The following is a 16,132-nucleotide window of genomic DNA, read 5'->3' on the forward strand; positions in this document are numbered from 1 at the left end:
TTGTAGAGCCTGCTGCTCGTCTTACTTTAGGTGTACACCTGCACCAATTCAATTATACAGAAAAAGTACAAGTAGTGAGCACACCGCGCTGAACTCTGTGTGGAATAATTACTTGGTCTTAGAAAAATCCTTATATCACATGGTATGTGTCATAACCCTGAAGAGTGATCAAAAACTGTCTTCACGTGTGCATATGGACTGACACTTAGGGGGAGATTCAAATGTTTGAAAAGTCGGTTGGGTGTCTGCTTTTTCCTGTCTATTAGATAGGAAAAAACAGACTCCCAACTGACTTTTCAAACATTTGAATCTCCCCCTTAAAATCGTAGGAATATTATACATATAAACAAGCAAATGAATACATTATTTATTAACCACTTAACTGACGATTTATTTCGCAAAAAAATGCTCCGAAATTGTTTTTGTTTTTTTTTATGAGTGAATTAGGTGAAGAACATGAATTTAACCCTATCCCAAATGATTTTAGTTAAAAAAAAAATTTGGGGGAATTTTTTGTTAAATATTTTCTCCGAAACATCGAAACATTGATCGGGAACATTGCGACCATCGGAACATTGCGGCTTTCATTTTGAAAGCAGAGAAAGCCTCGAGGTATGCAGGGGGGGTCTGGGGGCAGCTAGGGAGGGTTTATTTACATTCCCCAGTGGCTGCCATTGTCTGCAGCCGCTGGAGAGGGGAGATCCTGCCGTGCTGACCGATTATCAGTGATCGGCAGCACGGCAGACACGGGGAGAGTACAGGGCAGCAGAGGGACCTTTCGGTCCCCCTGACAGCAGCAGCGGAGGGAAGTTTCCCTTCCCTGCCACTGCTAACACTCTCTATCTGACTGGTCGCATCCCGTGCGACCAGGTCAGATAGAGCACTTGCAGGCATGGTCGCATCTGATGCGACCATGCCAGGCAAGTGGTTCAAGTCTGTATATAGCAGAGCTAAATAATATTCAAGGAATAATATAAGTAATTACTATATATTTATCTATATATGTTATATGTACATATATTTAATGGCCTATCCTGTTGGTTGTGTGAAAAGTATTACATTTGGTTATAATTTTGCAATAATTCTCGATTTAAAAGTGAAACAATGAAATAAGTAGTGATAGCGTGATGAAAGTGATTACCTAATGTATGAAAATATGAGCCTGTAGTTACAGAGGTGGCACTATGTAGAACATAAAAACAAGGGGGAGCACAGTAAATAATATGCATAAAGGAAATTTGAACTTAAGAAATAAAAATGTTATCCAATTTTTTTGGGAGTGTTTTTTATTTTGACAGATTTTGGAAAGGACATTTCTGTGGGTAAGGTATGGTCAAAATGTCGGTAAGGTATGGTCACTGGGCCTAATTCAGACCTGATCGCAGCAGCAAATTTGTTAGCAGTTGGGCAAAACCATGTGCACTGCAGGGGGGGGGGGGGGGGGCAGATATAACATGTGTAGAGAGAGTTAGATTTGGGTGGGGTGTGTTCAGACTGAAATCTTAATTGCAGTGTAAAAATAAAGCAGACAGTATTTACCCTGCACAGAAACAAAATAACCCTCCCAAATCTAACTCTCCCTGCAAATGTTATATCTGCCACCCAGTGCCGTTTCTTGCGGCGGGCGGGCCGTGCAACCGCACGGGGCGCCCGCCGCGGCACTTCCTGAGCACTTTCAAACCTCCCTCCCCTCTCCTCCCGAGTGCCCAGCTCGGGGGGCGGGGTTTCGCGGAATGACGCGTTTGCGTCGCGTCATTCCGCGATACCCCGCCCCCCGAGCTGGGCACTCGGGAGGAGGGAGAAGGGGGAGCCAAGCCGCCCAGCGCTGCGCAGACGAGGGAGAGGCGGCTGAAGAGCGGGAAGAACCGCTTCAAATGTAAGTCAGCACCTCTCCCTCTCTCTCTCCCCCCCCCCCCCCCCACCTGCCGTACTGTGTAAAATGGGGACACTTGTCTGCCGGAATGTGTAAAATAGGGACGCTTGCCTGCCGTACTGTGTAAAATGGGGACACTTGTCTGCCGGAATGTGTAAAATGGGGACGCTTGCCTGCCGGAATGTGTAGAATGGGGACAGCTGTCTGCCGGAATGTGTAAAATGGGGACACTTGCCTGCCGTAATATGTAAAATGGGGACTCTTGTCTGCCGGAATGTGTAAAATGGGGACACTTGCCTGCCGGAATGTGTAAAATGGGGACACTTGCCTGTTGTACTATGTAAAATGGGGGCACGTGCCTGCCGCAATGTGTAAAATGGGGACACTTGCCTGCCATAATGTGTAAAATGGGGACACTTGCCTGCCGTAATGTGTAAAATGGGGACACTTGCCTGCTGGAATGTGTAAAATGGGGGCACGTGCCTGCCATAATGTGTAAAATGGGGACACTTGCCTGCCGTACTGTGTAAAATGGGGACACTTGCCTGCCGTAATGTGTAAAATGGGGACACTTGCCTGCCGCAATGTGTAAAATGGGGTCACTTGCCTGCCATGCTGTGTAAAATGGGGATACTTGCCTGCCATAATGTGTAAAATGGGGACACTTGCCTGCCGTACTGTGTAAAATGGGGACACTTGCCTGCCGTACTGTGTAAAATGGGGACACGTGCCTGCCGCAATGTGTAAAATGGGGACACTTTCCTGCCGCAATGTGTAAAATGGGGACACTTTCCTGCCGCAATGTGTAAAATGGGGTCACTTGCCTGCCATGCCGTGTAAAATGGGGGCACGTGCCTTCCGCAATGTGTAAAATGGGGATACTTTCCTGCCGCAATGTGTAAAATGGGGACACTTTCCTGCCGCAATGTGTAAAATGGGGACACTTGCCTGCCGTACTGTGTAAAATGGGGGCACGTGCCTGCCGCAATGTGTAAAATGGGGACCCTTGCCTGTTGTACTGTGTAAAATGGGGGCACGTGCCTGGCGCAATGTGTAAAATGGGGGCACGTGCCTGCCGCAATGTGTAAAATGGGGACACTAGCCTACCGTGCTGTGTAAAATGGGGACACTTGCCTACCGTGCTGTGTAAAATGGGGACACTTGCCTGCTGTAATGTGTAAAATGAGGACTTTTTTTTTTATCCTGTGGTGGCCGTGATGATGAGATCAGATAAGGCCACGCCCATCTTAACAAAGCCACGCCCATTGTAACGAGGTCACGCCCCCTTGCCGGGAGCGCGCGCGCATACTTTTCCTCTTTATATCTATGGGGGGGGGGGGGCGCATTTTTTCTTATGTGAATGGAGGGGGGGGGGGGGCGCATTTTTAAATCTCGCACTGGGAGCCAAATTGGCTAGAAATGGCCCTGCTGCCACCCCCTGCAGTGCACATGGTTTTGCCTAACTGCTAACAAATTTGCTGCTGCGATCAGCTCTGAATTACCCCCACTGTCGGATTTGCCCACTGTGACACTGGGGATATCCATAATAGGCCAAAAATGCCCTTCTTAATTCATGTGGCTGCAAAGTAAATTGAAGCCAAGGCCCAAATGTATTAAGCCTTAACAACTGATAAATTGGAGACAGATAAAGAGAGAAAAATTACCAGCCAATCAGCTTCCTAACTGCCATGTCACAGGCTGTGTTTGAAAAATGACAGGAGCTGATTGGCTGTTCAGTTATCTCTCTTTATCTGTCTACACTTTAACTCTTGTTAAAACTTAATACAATTAGGACCAAATCTGTCACTCTGCCTGAATTTGCCAAGTCTCCCCATTGCACTGCTGATGGTACTGTTTATTCAAACTGGCACTGCACAGGACAGCCTGCTGTGGGTCCTTTAGAAGCGACAGTTGCAATGGACTAGAGTTAGCATGGCAGTTGGTCCAGCTCTGGCTCACACGGGCAGATGACAGCTGATGTACCCTCAAATTTGTATGAGCGCAGGATAGGGAAACTCCTCCTCCCAGCCCTTCGTACCAATGACAGAGTCTGCACAGAACCCCCTACACAGACATTGGGACCTGGATGGCAGATTACCCTCAAAGACGGCAGTTACAAGAGGCCATAAGTAGTAAGAGCGCATATAAGTTCAAGTTATTTTATTTGAATGTCCAAAATTATGGTTTTACTACATTATGTCCGCTATATGCCCATGTGATTTACTGTCATATACTTATATAATTTTGAATCATATTTAAAATCCAACATGGGGTCAATTTATCATAGTGGAAAGAGCCATCATCCCAATAAACCTGGGAATGTTTGGTTTGTAGCAGTTAGGAGGAAATTTATCAAAGCCTGGAGACAGAAAAGGGGTGAGTGATAAACCAATCAGCTCCAAACACAGCCTGTAAAATGGCGGTTAGGAGCTGTTTGGTTGGTATTTTATCTTTCACCGAGCTTTGATACATCTCCCCCAGGAGGGAATTGGCAGAAAACATATAATTTGACAATGATGTTGATACATTTTCACCTGTAAAATCCTGAATAAAGATATTGTAATTCTGTCCTACATGAGTTAATATGGACATACATTATTAGAACTTATGTACATTTAGTCAATGATGTCTCCGGCCATGAGAGATTGATGTTTAGATCTCGGGGTGCGATGTCTAAATACCATGATAAATGGGACAGATGGAACACGTCGATTTTTGGGGCGGGATGGTCGGGGTGAGGGAGAGTTGAGTGAGATTTGATTATAGAGCTCAGGGGTGAGACACTCACCTTTTTCCACTATATTTGTGTATATATTGTACACTGGAAGGCAAGGCTTCCTTCCTCTGGTATTGGCGCTCCTCCCATTCACCCTCAGGTGTTTTAATTATCTGGGTTCCTGCATTTCAGATCACACATTGATAAGGGCACTATTTAGAGGTAAGTCCTGAATAAATTTATATAATGTGATAGTATTAGGAATGTTAGGGACCCATGTGATGAAGTCACCTGGCCGCGGTACATGGGCCCGCATATTTGCGCAAATGTGTGCTAAGAACTTCAATTATACTCCATGTTAATTGTGAGGGTTTATTTAAATTATTTTTATTATCAGTGCTCTTAGTGCTAGGAGTGTGCATCTGCATCTCTCTTCCTCCAGCATAGTATTACAAGCCTCAGCATGATAGCACCTCTTGATATCTTTAGTAATAGGATGTGCTGTCCAGGTCCCGCCCCTTTTTCCTCTCTTTCTGTGCAGGCCACCTTTTCTTTCTTTCTTTCTTTCTTTCTTTCTTTCTTTCTTTCTTTCTTTCTTTCTTTCTTTCTTTCTTTCTTTCTTTCTTTCTTTCTTTCTTTCTTTCTTTCTTTCTTTCTTTCCGTGAATATTGTTTACATTTTCTTGTATCATCCTTCTCTCCGTGACTAATGGTGTTATGCAGTTCCCTCTACCTATTCTGAAGCCTTCATTTTGCTAGTTTATATGTTGAGTCGTACACCACAATGACCTAGTGTTATCTTTTATTAACAGCGATATCTGTTTACTTTTTTATTGTACTACATGATTTATATCAGACTGTATTTTTTTTTTGTCTGTATGTTTGTTTGTGAAAAACTTGTAATAAAAAATACCCAATAAAAAAAAGAACTATGCACATTAAATTAAATGTTATAGATATTAAAGTTGCAATAACTATGTACTGTGTAATTAACTATTGTTTTTCTTGTGCATATTACATATTGAGGCTCAGATTTATCAAGCCTTGGAGAGGGATAAATTGCACGATGATAAAGTACCAGCCAATCAGCTCCTAACTGCCATGTTACAGACTGTGTTTGAATAATGATAGTTAGGAGCTGATTGGTTGATACTTTATCACCATGCAATGTATCACTCTCCAAGGCTTGATAAATCTGGGCCCAAATCCTAAAATTTAAACCAAACAGTTTTGTTTTGTTGTAGTGAAGTCCAAACTAAAGGAAATATTCCCTGATTACGGTTCTCACGGACTAATATACTCTTATAATCACTTTACTAAGTCACATACATTTTGGATAGGTGGCCGCTAATTTTAAAATATAACTTTTAATATTTCTTGTTTAAAAGCCAGCAAAATATAGTGCAGGTGAAAAGAAGATAGTGTATAAATTAAAGGTGATAATAAAATGCTCAACCACTGTTGTTATTTATTTCTATTTCTCTAGTGTGTCTTAAATATTGCCACAACATATACACTTGTTTGTCGTTACAATAACTCCTTCTGGCTGACATCAGCAGCAGACATAATTAGTCCAAAATTAATACAGCATAGGAGACCACAAATAGGTTGAACTCTATGGACAAATTGTTACAACAGGAATTCCTTGTGTGCCTGGATATCAAGGATGCCTACCTACATATCCCAATTTGGCCTCCTCATCAGGCCTATCTGCAGTTCACCCTACTGAACGATCACTACCAGTTTTGGGCGTTGCCCTTTGGACTGTCTACTGCTCCGAGGGTGTTCGCGAAGGTGATTGCGGAAATGATGTTCCAGCTCAGAGTCCAGGGGGTCAACATTGTCCCTTACCTGGTCAATCTCCAGATAAAAGCAAGTTCAAGGGAGCTTCTACTGCTCCATATAAATCGTACTATCCAACTTATGTCTCACCACGGGTGGATCCTCAACCTACAGAAGTCTCAAATGGAACCGCCTCAAAGGCTCCTGTTTCTGGGTATGATACTGGATACTATAGCTCAGAGAGTGTTCCTCCCAGATGGCTAGGTGAGAACACTTCAAGAGATGGTTCACATGGTACTCCAACCTGCTTGAGTTTCCATTCATTTTTGCATAATATTGTAGGGAAAAATGGTAGCCTAGTACGAGGCAATACAGTTCGGAAGGTTCCATGCCAGACCCTTCCAATTGGACATCCTCAACAAGTGGTCCGGTTCACATCTTCAGATGCACCGGATGATTCAGCTGTCACCCAGGGACAGGATTTCACTCCTGTGGTGGTTACAGTCTTCCAACCTGCTGGAAGGTTGACGTTTCGGGATTCAGGATTGGATCCTCCTCACGACGAATGTGAGCATGAGAGGATTCGGAGCTGTCACCCAGGGGGGCGCAGTTCCAGGGCAGGTGGTCTGCCCAAGAGGCCCTACTTCCGATCAACATTCTGGAACTTCGGGCTATCTACAATGCTCTGATTCAGGCCTCCCCTCTACTCAGGGATCAGGCGATCCAGGTTCACTCGGACAACGCCACAGCAGTGGCATACATCAATCAACAGGGAGGGACAAAAAGCAGGGCCTGCATGCGAGAAGTGCCAAAAATACTTACCTGGGCGGAAAGAAATGCAAGAGCGCTGTCCGCAATTTTCATTCCAGGAGTGGACAACTGGGAAGCGGACTTCCTGAGTCACCACAATCTCCACCCGGGGGAGTGGGGATTACGTCCTCAGGTGTTTCAACAAATTGTCGACAGGTGGGGATAACCGCAGATCGACATGATGGCGTCTTGCCTCAACAAGAAACTTTGCTGCTACTATTTGCGAACCATAGTCCCTCAGGCGAGTGCAGTGGATACTCTGATGTCGCCTTGGCCTTACTGTCTGGTCTACCTATTCCCACCGATTCCGTTGATCCCAAGGGTGCTCCAGTGGATCAGACATCACAGAGTACAAGCAAACCTGATTGTGCTGGATTGGCCCCGAAGGGCGTGGTACACAGCTCTTCTGGACATGTCCATAGAAGACCCTTTGCCTCTGCCGCTAAGCAAGGGCCGTTCGTCTACCCGGACTTTTGGCGGCTTCATTTGACGGCATGGAAGTTGAGCGGAACATCCTAGCTCGCAAAGGGCTTTCCAAAAAAGTAATTGCCACTATGGTGCAAGCCAGAAAATCTGTGACGTCAAAACACTATCATCATATCTGGAGGAGATATGTCTTTTGGTGCAAGGAACGCATGTATCCACCTGCAGAGTTTCACTTGGGACATTTCCTCCTTTTCCTGCAGGCTGGTGTGGATAAAGGTGTCACAACTGAGGGTTTTGGCTGACAGGAGAAAGCCTCAGTTGTAGGGGCTGAGAGGAACTTAAACCGGGGAGGTTTAATCAGACCCCTGGACATGTAAGTCTTAAAAGGAAACCCGAAGGTGTGACCATGACAACCAGGTAAAAGTCAAAATAAAAGTTTATTAACAGACTCCGTGTAAACAAACAGCATTCAAGGTAAATAATGGCAATGATAAATAATATGATTCCTGGAGCACTCTGACCATGAAATGGTTACACAGGACACTGGTAGGTTAAGAACAGTTGTTAAAGTCCTTAGATGGAATAACCTTACCAGGCCTGGCTGTAGTAGTGAAGATATCCAAGGAACATGCCAGTAGATGGAACAGATGAAGCTGGTAACTTGAATCAGCTGTTGTAATTGCTGGATGGAACCAGCCAGGTGGTAAGACACGGAGTGGATGCGGAATGGAATCAGCCAGATGATAAAGTCACTGAATCAATGCTGGGTGGAACCAGCCAGGTGATGAAACACGGAGTGAATGTAGTAAGATGCTAGGGAGCGTGGAAACAGAGGAGTTGAAGGATGATTACCGGTGGTAGTGGATACTGCTGGAATCAGATGAAATAGCTGGAAGCTGGAAACTGGATCAGCCACGGAGGACTGCAGAGTCAGGCTGCACCGCAGGATGGTAGGCAGGTGCGGGTCTCTTTAGTGGATGCTGGAGACAGGAGCTGGAACCTGGAAACACAACCACAGGAGAGAGACTGGAACAAGGTATGACAAACAAAGCACTGACCATTTCCTGGCCCAGGCACAGGATACTTATACCTGCAGCAATGCAGGCATTGGCTGGGCAATTATGCAGATTTCCAGAGGCAGTGGATTGGAGGAACTGAGACATGTGATTAGATCCAACATGGCTGCGCCCATGTTAGAACTTGGAGGGAAAACTGGCTTGGGAAACCATGTGGAAACATAACTGTAATGGTAGCGCCGGCCACAGAGGACAGGAGACGCCAGACTGACAAATGTATGCTGAGACTCGTGGATGACAACGGAGGCCGCGGCAGGCATGGAACACCACACTGACAACCTGCACCTATAACACAGGAGCGGCGGCGGAGGCCGCGGAGAACGGGAGACGCCATGCGGGATTCAAACATGGCGCCACTGTGACAGCATCTCAGCGTGACAGGAGGAATGTGCAGTATGTGGACACAGATGAGATCCGGCCTTGGAACGCTGAGCGAGCCTCAGGATACATCTGAAAGGCAGGTGATGGCGTCCAGATACCCGGATCGTGACAGCACCCCCCCCCCCTCCCCTTTAGGAGTGGCCCCAGGACGCTTCTTAGGCTTTAGAGGAAACTTCGAGTGGAAATTCCAGACCAAGGCAGGAGCATGGATATCAGACGCATTGGTCCAAGAGCGTTCTTCAGGACCATAGCCCTTCCAGTCAATAAGATACTGCAACTGACCGTAACGGAAACGTGAGTCCAGAATCTTGGTCACCTCATACTCGATTCCCCGTTGAGTCTGAACTTTAGGAGTTGGAGGAAGTGCAGAATGAAACCGATTCAGGATCAGCGGTTTCAACAGGGAAACATGGAATGTCCTGGGTATTTTCAAGAAGGGAGGTAACTGGAGTCTGTAAGCAACAGGATTGATGACTTGTTCAATTTTAAAAGGACCGATGTAACGAGGAGCAAATTTCATGCTGGGAACTCTCAACCTCAAATTCTTCGTGGACAACCATACTCGATCACCCACCTTGAGAGCAGGAACCGCTCTACGCTTCCTATCGGCAAACTTCTTGTACCTAAATGAGGCTTTAAGCAGGGCTGCACGGACATTCTTCCAGTTCTTTGAAAACTGACGCAAGGTGACATCCACTGCTGGAACAGAAGTTGCTGGAAGCGGTTGGAATTCTGGAACCTTAGGGTGAAATCCATAGTTGATGAAGAATGGTGTTGAGGAGTATGAGGAATGGTATTGATTGTTGTGGCTAAACTCGGCCCAAGGAAGGAGTTGAACCCAGTCATCTTGGGAGGAAGACACATAAATGCGGAGGAAGGCCTCCAAGTCCTGATTCACCCTCTCGGTTTGACCATTGGTCTGAGGATGGTAAGCTGTAGAAAACTTTAACTTGACTTGGAGGGCTTGACACAAACTTCGCCAAAATTTGGCTACAAATTGTACTCCACGATCGGAGATGATCTCTTCAGGAAGACCGTGAAGTCGGAAGATCTCTTGGATAAACACTTGAGCCAACTTGGAAGCTGACGGAAGACCGGTGAGGGGTATGAAATGTGCCATCTTGGTGAACCGGTCAACTACCACCCAGATGGTATTAAACTTGTTGCATATAGGCAGATCTGTAACAAAATCCATCGACAAATGGGTCCACGGTCGACTGGGAACAGATGATGGAACCAGTTGCCCCGCAGGCGACTGGCGGGGAACTTTGTGTTGGGCACACTTTTGGCAAGAGGCAATAAACTCCTTGACGTCCTTCTTCAGAGTTGGCCACCAGTAGGACCTAGAGATAAACTCGAGGGTTTTCTGAATGCCTGTATGTCCGGCAAAACAGGAAGCATGGGCCCAATGCATGAGCTTCTTCCTCAACACCGGCTTCACAAAACTTTTCCCTGGTGGGGGCGTAGAGTCCATCCCTACCGTGGAGAATGCCAACAGATTAATAATAGGATGCTTGTCTGAAGACTCTGACTCGTTTTCTTGCTCCCAAGAGTGGGAAAGGGCATCGGCCTTGCGATTCTGAGAGCCCGGACAGAACTGGAGTTTAAAGTCGAACCTGGAAAAGAAAAGTGCCCATCTGGCCTGACGAGGGTTAAGACATTGTGCGCCTTTCAGGTATAAAAGATTCTTGTGGTCGGTAAGTATCGTGATTGAATGAGAAGCTCCCTCCAACAGATATCTCCACTCCTCTAGAGCGAGCTTGATGGCTAGCAACTCCTGGTCGCCAATGGCATAGTTGCGCTCAGCTGGGGAGAACTTCCGGGAGAAGAAACTGCAAGGATGTAGATGGCCATCTTTAGCCATCTGGGATAACACCGCTCCTACTCCAACGGAGGAGGCATCCACCTCTAAGATGAAAGGAGAGTCGGTGTCGGGCTGTTTCAGAACTGGTGCAGAGATGAAACGTTGTTTTAGAAGATGAAAAGCTTGCGTAGCTTCTTCAGACCACTTGGACGGGTTAGCACCCTTCTTGGTTAATGCAGTGATAGGAGCCACAATGGTGGAAAAGTCTCGTATGAACTTTCTGTAATAATTGGCGAACCCTAAGAACCTCTGGACCCCTTTGAGGGTTAAGGGTATCGGCCAATTCTGGATTGCTTGTTGTTTCTCAGGATCCATCTCTAGTCCGGAACCGGACACGATGTAACCTAGGAACGGAATGGATTTAACTTCAAAGACACATTTCTCCAATTTGCAATAGAGATGATTGACACAGAGACGGGACAGAACCTCCTTTACCCAGAAACGATGTTCCTCCAGATTATTGGCAAAGATGAGGATATCATCTAGATAAACCACGACATGGCGGTATAAAATGTCCCTGAAGATCTCATTCACGAAATGTTGGAAGACAGCTGGAGCGTTGCTCAATCCGAAGGGCATGACGAGGTACTCATAATGTCCATCACGGGTGTTAAAAGCGGTCTTCCACTCGTCGCCCTCACGGATCCGGATGAGATTGTAGGCACCCCTCAAATCCAACTTTGAAAAGATGGTTGCTCCGCTGACTCTATCGAAGAGCTCTGTAATCAAAGGTTAAGGATACCGGTTCTTGACGGTAATGTCGTTCAGACCTCTGTAATCGATGCACGGTCGCAGACCACCGTCCTTCTTCTTAACGAAGAAGAAGCCTGCGCCAGCTGGAGAAGGTTCTCTTTGATGTACTCCTCCATGGAGTGCGTCTCAGGCAGAGACAACGGGTAAGTTCGGCCTCGAGGTGGAACCTTCCCTGGAATGAGATCAATTGGGCAGTCCCATTCTCTATGAGGAGGAAGGATATCAGCAGAAGCCTTACTGAACACGTCCGTGTAGTCTTGATATGGAGGAGGTGGAACATCAGACGACCTGGGGAAAGAAGAACAAACAGGAAGCACTTTGGATAAACAAGTCTTAGCACAGGAGGGACCCCATGCTAGTATTTGCGTAGTCGTCCAGTCAATCGACGGATTGTGGAGACGGAGCCATGGAAGGCCCAAAACCACTGGATGTGTGGCTCTTGGAATCACTAGGAAGGAAATAAATTCTGCATGAAGAACTCCCACTCTCAGACGAACTGGTAGAGTCCTTAGAGAAATAACTGCGTCGAAAATCTTGCTGCCATCTACTGCAGTTAAGGAGATGGACGAAGGAAGTCTCTCGGTGGGTAGGGACCACCGTTTAACATAAGCTTCGGTTATGAAATTCCCAGCTGCTCCGGAATCAAGGAGGGCAATGACGTTCCTGTAACGTTGAGCAATTTGGAGCGAGACGGGGAGATTACAATCATGAGGAGATGGAGAGGAGATCATTACTCCTAGCCGGCCCTCTCCTTGGCGAGCTAGGATTTGGAGTTTCCCGGACGTTTGGGGCAAGCATTGATAATGTGAGACGGAGCTGCACAATAGAGACAGACTCAGAGAGACGTCTTCGGCGCTCAGCGGGAGATAGACGGGAACGGCCAATTTGCATGGGCTCATCCTTGGATGGAGACGGTTGACGAAGAGGAGGAGCAGAAGATTTTGGAGCAGACGATCTTCCTCGCTCGGTTGCTCTCTCTCTGAAACGTAGATCAACCTTTGTGCAAAGAGAAATTAGCTCATCCAACTTAGAAGGCAAGTCTCTGGTAGCTAACTCATCCTTGATGCGTTCTGATAAGCCATGCCAGAATGCAGCATACAGGGCCTCGTCGTTCCATGCCAGTTCGGATGCCAGGATTTTGAACTGTATGAGATACTGTCCCACAGTACGTGTTCCCTGGCGTAAACGGAGAATCTCAGATGAAGCAGAGGTTACCCGGCCTGGCTCGTCGAAGATGCGCCTGAATGTTGCCACAAAGTCCGTATAAGAGGACAGCAGGGGATCAGACTTCTCCCATAAAGGTGATGCCCAGTCAAGGGCTGAGCCGCTGAGAAGGGAAATGATATAGGCAATTCTAGTACGGTCGCTGGGAAAATTGCCAGGCTGAAGCTCAAAGTGGATTTCGCATTGGTTAAGAAATCCCCTGCAGAACCTTGGAGATCCGTCAAACTTTGCTGGCGTTGGGAGATGAAGACGTGGAATGGAAATGGGTAAGGAGGGTGGGGTTACAACTGGTGTCACTGTAGTGGACGCACCGGACGTGCCAGGTCCACGAAGGGTCGTTTGAATCCCATCCAGCCGCGTAGAGAGATCCTGGAGACAGCAGATGATGTGGCCTTGTGCAGCCTCCTGATGTTCGAGTCTGGCTGCCAGTTCTTGCATCGGCCTAGCCGCTTGATCCTGGTCTCCGGCTGGATTCATATGGTCAGTGCTTACTGTCACAACTGAGGGTTTTGGCTGACAGGAGAAAGCCTCAGTTGTAGGGGCTGAGAGGAACTTAAACCGGGGAGGTTTAATCAGACCCCTGGACATGTAAGTCTTAAAAGGAAACCCGAAGGTGTGACCATGACAACCAGGTAAAAGTCAAAATAAAAGTTTATTAACAGACTCCGTGTAAACAAACAGCATTCAAGGTAAATAATGGCAATGATAAATAATATGATTCCTGGAGCACTCTGACCATGAAATGGTTACACAGGACACTGGTAGGTTAAGAACAGTTGTTAAAGTCCTTAGATGGAATAACCTTACCAGGCCTGGCTGTAGTAGTGAAGATATCCAAGGAACATGCCAGTAGATGGAACAGATGAAGCTGGTAACTTGAATCAGCTGTTGTAATTGCTGGATGGAACCAGCCAGGTGGTAAGACACGGAGTGGATGCGGAATGTGTCACAACTGAGGGCCTGAGCTGACGGGAGGCAGCCTCAGTTGTAGGGGCTGAGATGTAACAGAACCTGGGAGGTTGTATCAGACCCCTAGACATGTAAGTAACATGTAGAATAACTGCCCGAAGGCGTGACCACGACAACCAGGATAAAAGTCAATGATGTTTATTATGACAAACTCCGTAACACAGCAGCAGTAAAAGGAAACATAAAAGTCAACAGAGGATAAATACAATTCCTGGGTACTACAGGGTGGCAAGGGCCACAGGCACTGGTAGTGTGAGACAGTTCTTATAATCTTCTAGTTGGAAAGTCCTTACCAGGCCTGACTGTAGCAATGGAGAGAACCCAGGATCGTACCAGCTGATGTTCCAGGAAAGGCTGGGCTGCTGAAGGTAAAACGGCTGCTGTGGATACTGGCTGGAACCAGACTGTTGTTGGTACGGAGTGGATACTGGCTGGAACCAGTTAAATAATAAACGAACTTGAGAGCGATGAAATAATAATGAAGTTTGGAGTTTGAGAGCGGTGAAGTAATAATACCGGTGGAGAGTGGTAAACTGCAGAAAAGGACACCGGCCCTTTAAGAGAAGCTATACACTGCTGGAAGCTGGGCTGGAAGCAGGTGATTGTTTGAGAGCGGTGAAATAATAATACCGGTGGAGAGTGGTAAACTGCAGAAAGGACACCGGCCCTTTAAGAGAAGCTGTACACTGCTGAAAGCTGGGCTGGAAGCAGGTGATTGTTGTAGCTGGAAACAGGTGAGTCCAGAATGGATCGGAGAGTCAGGCTACACCGCAGATGGAATGCTGGTGCGGGTCTCTATAGCAGAAGTCTGGAGACAGGAGCTGGAACCTGGAAGACAACCACAGGAGAGAGACAAACTGGAACTAGGTTAGACAACCAAAGCACTGACGCCTTCCTTGCTCAGGCACAGCTTACTTATACCTGCAGCAAGGAAGGGGTTGGCTAGGCAATTATGCAAATCAACAATACAGACAGCAGATTGGTGGAAATGCTCAGATGACAAAATCCAAGATGGCTGCGCCCATGCAGACACTTGGAGGGAAGTTTGGTTTGTAATCCATGTGAGAATTGAAACAGTAATGGCGACGCCGGCCACAGGAGACAGGAGACGCCAGACTGACAAGCGCACATTTAACCACGCGGGCACAGCGGAGGCCGCGGCTGATGAAATCATCACTCTGACATTCTGCATGTGGAAACTCAGGAACAGCGGGATCCGGTCCTGGAACGCTGAGCCAGCCTTAGGAGGCATCTGAAGGGTAAGTAATGGCGTCCAGATACCCGGATCGTGACAGCACCCCCCCCTTTAGGAGTGGCCCCAGGACACTTCTTAGGCTTTAAAGGAAACTTTGCGTGGAAATTTCGGACCAAGGCAGGAGCATGGACGTCTGAGGCATTGGTCCAAGAGCGTTCTTCAGGACCATAGCCCTTCCAGTCAATGAGGTATTGTAACTGACCGTAACGGAAACGTGAGTCCAAAATCTTGGCCACCTCGTACTCGACTCCCCGTTGAGTCTGAACTTTGGGAGCTGGAGGAAGTGCGGAATGAAACCGATTCAGGATCAGCGGTTTCAACAAAGAAACATGAAATGTCCTGGGTATTTTCAAGAAGGATGGTAACTGTAACCTGTAGGCAACAGGATTGATGACTTGTTCAATCTTGAAGGGTCCGATGTAGCGAGGTGCAAATTTCATGCTGGGAACTCTCAACCTCAAATTCTTCGTGGACAGCCACACACGATCACCCACCTTGAGAGCTGGAACCGCTCTACGCTTCCTATCGGCAAACTTCTTATACCTGAATGAGGCTTTAAGCAGGGCTGCGCGGACGTTCCTCCAGTTATTTGAAAACTGACGCAAGGTGACATCCACTGCTGGAACAGAAGTTGCGGGAAGCGGTTGGAATTCTGGGACTTTAGGATGGAATCCATAATTAATGAAGAATGGTGTAGAAGAAGATGAGGAATGGTATTGATTGTTGTGGCTGAACTCGGCCCAAGGAAGGAGTTGAACCCAGTCATCTTGAGAGGAAGACACATATATACGGAGGAAGGCCTCCAAGTCCTGATTCACCCTCTCGGTTTGACCATTGGACTGAGGATGGTAAGCCGTGGAAAACTTTAACTTGACTTGGAGGGCTTGACACAAACTTCGCCAAAATTTGGCTACAAATTGTACTCCACGATCCGAGATGATCTCTTCAGGAAGACCGTGAAGTCGGAAGATCTCTTGTATAAACACTCGAGCCAACTTGGAAGC

At 46.9% G+C, this 16,132-nt stretch overlaps 1 protein-coding gene across 1 annotated transcript in view; it reads left to right on the plus strand.

The window, feature by feature from the left end:
• The first annotated feature begins 3,834 nt into the window (after positions 1-3,834).
• CRYAB (crystallin alpha B) overlaps positions 3,835-16,132 on the plus strand; it is a 107,388-nt gene continuing 95,090 nt past the window's right edge. The window contains exon 1 of the mRNA XM_063943247.1: positions 3,835-4,005. The gene's annotated coding sequence lies outside the window, so the exon portion shown is untranslated. The remainder of the gene's footprint in view (positions 4,006-16,132) is intronic.

The sequence above is a fragment of the Pseudophryne corroboree genome, chromosome 10 (genome assembly GCF_028390025.1).
Source record: "Pseudophryne corroboree isolate aPseCor3 chromosome 10, aPseCor3.hap2, whole genome shotgun sequence".
In the NCBI taxonomy this organism is placed as follows: Eukaryota; Metazoa; Chordata; class Amphibia; order Anura; family Myobatrachidae; genus Pseudophryne; species Pseudophryne corroboree.